The sequence below is a fragment of the Chenopodium quinoa genome, unplaced genomic scaffold, assembly GCF_001683475.1.
Source record: "Chenopodium quinoa cultivar QQ74 unplaced genomic scaffold, ASM168347v1, whole genome shotgun sequence".
Lineage (NCBI taxonomy): Eukaryota > Viridiplantae > Streptophyta > Magnoliopsida > Caryophyllales > Amaranthaceae > Chenopodium > Chenopodium quinoa.
This window is the reverse complement of record NW_018742287.1, coordinates 1,827,029-1,835,468: the sequence shown is the minus strand read 5'-3', so window position 1 is coordinate 1,835,468 and position 8,440 is coordinate 1,827,029. Positions and strand designations below refer to the sequence as shown.

Here is an 8,440-nt window from a genome sequence, read left to right as displayed (position 1 = left end):
TTGCAGTGTGAAGTGATGAGGTGATAAAAATAGACATCATTCTTCTGACCTAACCTGTAAGCCCTGCTTATGGCTTGCCTTTCAACAGAAGGGTTCCAAACAACGTCGAGCAAGACCACCCTTGAGGCACCAACAAGGTGAATCCCTTCACAACATGCTTTGGTAGAGGCTAGAAGAACCGTTGTTGCACTTCCGGGATCATTGAATTGCGCAATCAACGATTGCCTTATCTTTGGGTGTTGCTTCCCTTCCATAAACAAAAATTCATTTCCCTCGGTCCAATTGAAGTGCAGTTTCAGCAGATCTCTAATTAAGGTTAAAGGGTTCAGATATTGGCTAAACACCAGAACTTTCTCCCCTTTGCTGAGCTTGATGAGCTTAAAGAGAAACTTGATCTTTACCCCAACATCCAAGTCTGCTTCGTGCTTTTCCAACATTTCCTTGTCAACGAAAGCAGGAACTTGCTCACATTTATACAAAAGAGAAGGGTGTACCAAGACAATAGAAACCAAGTATTCTAACAATAAGCCGCTCTTGAACACATCCAATTTCCGGATATAAGTCTTCTGCAACTCAGAGGGCTTTAGTAGAAGCACGGAATGAAACAGCCCGCGAAGAATCTTTCTCAAGATCTCCCCTTTGTGAACATGTACAAAGGGCTTCAGACGGTTCCTTAAGTCCTTAATTCTTCTATCTTCATTCACCTTGCTAGTATTAGTATAAATCCCCTTTTGTTTGCCTTATTTTTCCTTCCACTTTGCAAATGATTCCCGCGCAAAAAAGGATCCCCAAACTCTTCTCTTATAAGAGAAAGTGTGTTGTTTAACTCCGCAAAGTTGTTCTGAAAAGGGGTCTCGGAAAGTATGATTATTTTCTTTGTTTTCACTTCAGAGAAGACCTTCCAAATGTGGCTATCCTCATTTCTAGGTGTGTGGCCTTCATCAAGAACTAATATACCAGACTGCTCAAGAAGGGCTTTCTTGATTATCTCATCTACGCCCTTCCTCTCCGGCATGTTTCTCAAACATCCGGTAGCTAATCCCTAGTAAACCCTTTCCCATGGCCCATATACAAAGCTTTGCCTTCCTAATAGCCTTGCTATGGTTCAGGTAAGACAAATTTTAGGTTCAGGATACCTACGATACCAGGATATATACGTAGGTATCTAGCCTGTTCCAACTCCATTTTCCAAGTTTTTCCTCGTAGGTTTCTTAAGTTTACATTCTTGTCAATCTTCCCACTAAAATTCTTTATAAAATCGCGAGGTATCACCTCCAAGATATGAGAAAGAATCTTCACACTAAAATTTTATAGGATTCAAACAAGATTTTTCTGAGCACAAGCTTTGATTCAAGTGTTTTGCAAGTCCAGTTTTTAGCAGCAGTAAGTAGCTTATATACTTATATTCTCAACAACTTTGCACATGCATGTCATAGTTCTTCTTTTTTCGCTTAATCAAGGAGAGGAAGCTACAACACAACCAAAAAACATAGAAGAAACACAGTCATTTACTTCTAGTAATCATGTCTTGCTTTCTCAGTTTTAAAATTACATCACAAAGTATTTTTACTCCTAAGGAAGCTTTTGTCTACTTCAAGCGGTTAGGATCAGACCAGTTATTAAGTAGCACAAGAAAAGGTCAATATTCAAGCACCAAGATCACAAAATTCTAACAGAACGTACTAAGCTCTATGGACATTGTGAACAATTATAATGCCAATTTTTTTTCTACTCAACTTCTAACAACAAATAACACCTAGATAATGAAAAAAAGTCGATTCCTTAAAGTCTTGGTGATATAATATTTTCTTGTAAGCTGCCAAATTTCATACATAAATCCGGCCTAGATATAACAGATAGCTACACCGAAGGCAAAATTTTAGATGTCATATGTACTTTTTAGAATGTAAGTGACGAAATTTGCCTTACACAACATAAAATTTGTCTTACCTGAACCTAATTTTAGATCCATAACACAACATAATGAATATGGAAAAATTTATTCTCAATTTAATCTACTCATACATGAATTCAAACCACTTATGGATGTAAAACAGCCTATACTAGAACTATTGCAAAATGTAAAAATTTAAGTAATAAAAAGAAATTTTTTTACCAATTTCTTTGAGTTGTATTCTGGCAGATAAATCTCGAAGAATCCCGGTAAATCCAGCAAATCATTTATCTTAAAGGGCCTTCCTCTTTTTCGCTTCAACATTGTTCCATCCACAACTCTCGGCTCAGAACGAGGTTGCGAATCATTCACCATTGCTTCATCAGAGTAAGAAGACGTTCCTTGTTCTCGTTTCACCATTGTTTCTAGTCAATTTTGGAGTAGGTCAAGACAATCTTTAAGGAACGGGGAGTAACACTTTTAAATCTTAATCGAAACCCAAAATTCCTACTCAAACTGTATAATTAGAAATAACTTAACAACTCTAATATCACACATTATGATCAAATAAAAAAATCCCCGTCAAATAATAACACATTGCACAATTAATTAAACTTATAACTTTAAAACAGGGCATTAAACTGATTTAGTTAAATTTAACGGTTCTCAATTTTGGCAAAGAATTAAAATGCCCATTATAATATCAATTTCTAACTAAAAAATAGAAAATGCCATATTAAACAACTTCCCATGATCCCTAAAAAAAAAAAAAAAAAAAACTTCCCATGAATTTCAAGCAACACCTACACTAATATGATAAATTAAATAAGAAAAACAACTAATCTAAGCACAAAATCAACCCAACAACAAGTCATGGAGAATAAGAAATTGAAAACTTTAACGAGTTACCTGAATCATAAAATTGTAAGGTGCGGTCGGAAACTCGGACAGACTGAGGGTGCTGGAAACTGCAGACGTCCGAACTCCGGTGCGCAGTGGGAACGAAAGAGGGGTTGAGCAGCACTTTAAACGTCCAAGAGACAGAAACAGAGGAAGAGAGAAATGAAAGGTAATGCAAGAAATGAAATTTATTGTAAAATTAAAGGGTATGCAAGAAATGCAGCTGAAAACAGCAGACAAAAAAGTCTGAGGAAAGGAAATGGAAGAAAGAGCGCCAAAAGCTAGAAGTAGTTAATTATAGTAACAATATGACATAATCTTTGGTATATTAATTACAGTTTTTTTGTCGTTAGCCTGAGCAAAGTACATCAAATCGTACGGAGTATCAAATTATATTAAATGGACTGTTAAGATGAATAATTCTGTACATGCTTTTTTCTCACTAAGATAGGTCACATCAAATGTTTTAACCAATCTTGTTGATTCGTTACTCCTATTGTTCTAACATACTATTTCTTGTTTCAAGTCATACTTGTATTTTTACTATCATCAGGCATTGACAGAAAGTTATAAAGTTGGTAGTATTGGTTGCAATTAAAAAATAACGAAGTGAGTATTGTTTTGAGCGGATGAGGGTTAAAAAATTGGTAATACGAGTATTCGTTACAATAAAAAAATTACTCGTTAAAAAAAAACGAAGGGAGTATTTTTGATTTGATTGGAGAAATAATTCTTTAAAATAAATAAAAGTGTGAATATCATTCAACCAAAAACGCATAAATTTGTTGCAAAATCAATTACTCTGTAGTAGTTTATACTTTATACTTCTTCGGTCTTTTTTTTTTTTTTTTTTTTTTTTTTTTTTTTTTAATTTTCGATACCATTCTCTTTGCAAAATTTTCAGGCAGCATCTTCAGCCAAGGTCTTGGAAATCCTATACCAAATCAGTACGGACTGTACCAGCAAGGAGATCACATAAATCAATTACAGAGTATATATAATAGAAAACAAAGGACTAAAGACCATCACATAAAGGCCTCCAAAAGCTAATGTAGTTGCAAAAGGGAGGAAGTAACACATAAAAACACTCTAGAAAAGATATAAACTGCCTCAGGGCAGTTAATCATCTCATGAGCAAATCCCAGAAATCTTTTAGGGAGCAGATATAGTAAGCAAGAGCACTCTAAACGCATAAAAATACTAGTTTAGCTTCTATATCCTACCCCTTCAATAATGTACCACATAATTTTCCTGGAATAAGTGTTATGTTTTACGACAGATAATAGACGTACCATAATTGATTCCTTGCACAACTCTGTGATGACTCCACCTTGTTGTTTCGTTTATTTTCTTACTTAGTCTTATATTGGATGATGGAAGTCAAAATGAATAGTCAATGTTTATTTAATATACTAATATGCTTAGTTTATTTATCTTAGTTTATTTTATGGTTCTGTCAATTTATATTCGAATATATCATACTAAGTATGCTAACCTATTCGTATATTCTGCTAAGCATGTTTATATTTTTATTATTCCTTAAGTAACTGATTTTATCTTTATGTTGTAAAGATAATTTTCTGTCAAATGTATTTATCTATCCTATTATTTATCTTATTTGGCTGACATGATAAGTTTTCTGTTTAAGATAAATATTGATGTTACTTGTGCTTGCTGACCTGGTTTTTAGGAAGCTAAGTATGCTGTAACAGATTTCTAGCTGGAAGATAAACGTTGAATTTAAAAGCAGCTTTGAAGTTTAAATTTGAAAGCTTCGAAATTTCTGGAGTTTGTTGAAGACCCAGAGACTGCTGGCAACGTTTTAAAGTCAGCTTCAAAGCCTTATAAATAGCATGAAGATCAGCCGGTTTTATTATCCAAGTTTTTCAAGAAGTCTTGTGCTATTCTAAGAGCTTTAATTCTCTCATTGTTTACTACTTTTTATTACTTAAAAGTGAGGGAAAAATACGAGTGTTCACTTGTGCTAAACTTTGTAATACTTGAGTGATACACTTTGTAGTAAAATTATAATACTCGAAGTTGTTTGAGTGTGTTAGCTTTTATTTCTAGGATTTGAGTGTCTAAGGTGTAGTGGGAAGTACTACGGAAAGAAGATAGTGAGATCTTCTAGGTTGCTTTAGAACTCTAAGGGAAGAAATAAAAGTTGGTTAAAATCCTACGGGTTGGACAACCCTAGGCGGAGACGTAGGCCTTTGTGCTGAACTTCGTAACAATTCCTTGTGTTTTTATTTTTGCTTATTCTTGTTTTCGTTCTTTGTTTTAAACTGTTTTAGCAAAATCCAAAACAAACGTTTATAACCTTCTGCTTACTAACTGGTTTACTTTAAATAGTTTTCAAAGTCTTGATTTATAAAACAGAGATCAGTTTATTCCGCCCTGCAACTGATCTCAAGGCCTTGACATTTTCAGTTTTGCAAAAAACGCCCATACTCTATTCAACCCCCCCTTCTAGAGTATTAATATGTTTATTCCATTACCATTGTGATCCTTTCACTCTGGATCAGAAAACCAACTTTCGTAGACAACAACCTTTGGAGCTCGAGGCTTTCCAGTGAACAAAACTGCAGCCATTGAAGATGTCAAACTCACTCTTTTAACGGAAGAAAACTTTTTACAAGAGGTAAGAACGTTGATTGTTCCCTTGATTGCCAGCCAAATCAGCCTGCCAATGACAAAGTACTTAGAAAAATTGAGGAATAGTCGAATAGATAGCTTAAAATATTGAAAGTCACAACCACCATAACTCACACCTTCATATTCTATGAAATTGAAATAAAGAAGTACAAGAATAATGGAAGGATCAATCTTCCCCCAAAACATAAAATCGGATACAGGAATTAGATAGACAACCTTAGACATGATTATCAAGTTTTAATTTACACGTGAATGAAATATTAAAATATATAGTCAATACCGAAGGGTGGTGTAGTAAAATTGTGCAGACCACAATCCTTTGAAAAACCAAAGCAAGGACAATTACTTTAGCTATGATATTCCATAATTACTCCATAAGTGAATAAATTTGTAATATCATAAACTCTTAGGTATCAAACTTAGAATTCATAATATCTGTCACTCTTTGGTAACATTTGTGGCAGTTCAAATGTATGCAACCTCATCCTTAGTGCCATTTTCATGTAATGACGCCGATGATACACGTATAAACGCTACTAGTCCACTTGGAAAAAAAATAAGTTGCTACAATAATCACTGTACAAATTGATAACAAACCATGATAGATTGACAAGAAATGGGGTATGCACTTCCCGGACAAAAAAAAGAACTTACTATCATTACACAAGACAAATGTTGAGATTCTAAAGTCACCTCCATATGACCATCTATGAGAACCTTTCGTTAATCCATCCTCCCGGTCTCAAGTTCGAGTCTCATCCCCCACGTTCGAGTCTCATCCCCCACGTACACGAAATTACCTAAGTATTTTTTGAGTTGCTCATTGTTTTAAGTCTTCTAAGAGTCCTAACATTCCATCATTAACGTTAAAACTTCCTCCAATTTTTTTTTTATGATCGCAACATATCCTTTTGGCACGCATACTAATTATTAAATTAGATTAAGTAAACAGACAATAAGAAAATTCTGAAGAAACAAAAAAGAACAAAAGGAACAGGAGAAGCAGTATGAAAAACACCATGACAACCAGAGATAGCAGAATCAAAAGAACCCACTTCAATTAAATTTGCTTTAATAGGTGAAGTCTTTCTTTTGCACCTTCTAACCCCAACAAATGTTCAACCTTTGTTTGATCATCTGACGAAACAATTATATCAATGGAATCTTAAGGAGGGCGCCCCATTACTCACTGGGAGAAACGTTTTTGTTTCTCACAGTGGCAGTTTCGTAAATAAAATGTACCACTTTAGTCACGGTGGTACATTTTATTTACGAAATGGATGATAAAATTGTACCACTTTAGTCACGGTGGTACATTTTATTTACGATACTGCCACTGTGAAAAACAAAAACGTTTCTCACAGTGAGTAACAGAGATTTACTGATTCTTAAGATACTTCTAATTTTCTAAAATCAAATTGAATAACAAAGAATAATTGGTTAATTAATTAAAATGTTGGTCCAATTCTAACAATTTACCCCAAATGAAATGTCCAAAACAAATCATATTAAATTTACAAAATTAAAAATAAATAAATAAATAAAAAAAAAATTACTTGAGTCACGAACAGTGGCATGGACAGTGTAACCACGGAGAAGCAAGAGTTTGACAAGCCATGAAGCAATGAAGCCAGATGCTCCTGTTACACGCACGACCTGCCCGTGTCCACTCATCTCTCTCTTTCTCTCTAATTGAATTCTTACAAGTGATGATATTAATTAAGATAGAAATTGAGTTTTTCTTCTCTCGCAAAAATTCTAATATGACACCGGAGTTACTTTGTCAGTGTACAGAATTACTCAGTCATATTACAGTAGTTCTTTTTGTTGTTTTACAACTGACCACATGGTTTGGCCAGCTACATACAAAATACGTTGTTTCTCTCAGATATTAATACAGGGGAAAGATACGGAATTAAAGATGGATAGAGGGTATATATAATTAATATTGGGACTTGTGTGATGAGATAAAAAAAAAATTTTAAAAATCATGTGCAAATATTGTAGTGTTGAAATCTTTGTAAAACTTTTGTATAAACTCTAATACGTAGGGAAAACTTTAAGCGCTAATAATAGTAATAAACATTACGTATGAAGTATAAAATATTTTATATTGCTCTGTACACGAGTATGATTATTTTACTTCATTTGTATAAACATAATTGTCACAATTACTTATACTAGGTAGGTGAAATATAACACTAACTAGATATTTCCCGAGTCATGCACGAGTTTTAAAAATTGGTATTTAAAATTCAAATGTAGAATTATCTAGAAAAATGTAGCTCAAAAGTTAATTATAATAATTAATTATCAAATAATAGAGTTCCTAGACAAATTAATAATACAAAAATAATATATATAAAGTAGAGATTAGGAGGGAAAATTCCCCCTAAAAAAAAACTCTATTTTAGTATAGGCATATATATAGATATATAGATTGGGAATGCGGATGTTATAAAGAGAAAGTATTATCAAATAAAAAAATGCCAAATAATTTTACTCAATGATAAAAATAGTATTAGAGACTATACACACTTATCCAGTGGAAAAATAGTCAAAGAATTAAAAACAGCTTTAACCTAAAAAAAAAATTATGATGCTATTATTTTTATTTAAGCGGCAACATTTTTCATGAGAGAGTGACATATATACATTTGAGGTTAGCAATGATGTCAGTAATTGTTGTTTTAGTGCAAAGAATTATTTATAGATTAATACGGAGAAGCTTTTTATATATATATATATATATATATATATATATATATATATATATATATATATATATATATATATATATATATATATATATATATATATATATATTTCACTACAATTCACTATGTCAGACAACCCACCTGCTAATATTCAAAAACCTAAGTGATCCAATTTGAACCAATTCCACATCTTCAATGCTTAAAATAGAATATACTAAGATTTAAAATTTTTTAAAAAAACATATAGTAAGATTTAATGACAGGAAACTTAAAT

The 8,440-nt window shown here is 32.9% G+C and overlaps 1 pseudogene; it reads right to left on the bottom strand.

The window, feature by feature from the left end:
- Window positions 1-3,694: 3,694 nt before the first annotated feature.
- LOC110685201 lies at window positions 3,695-7,194 on the bottom strand (annotated as a pseudogene).
- Window positions 7,195-8,440: the final 1,246 nt, after the last annotated feature.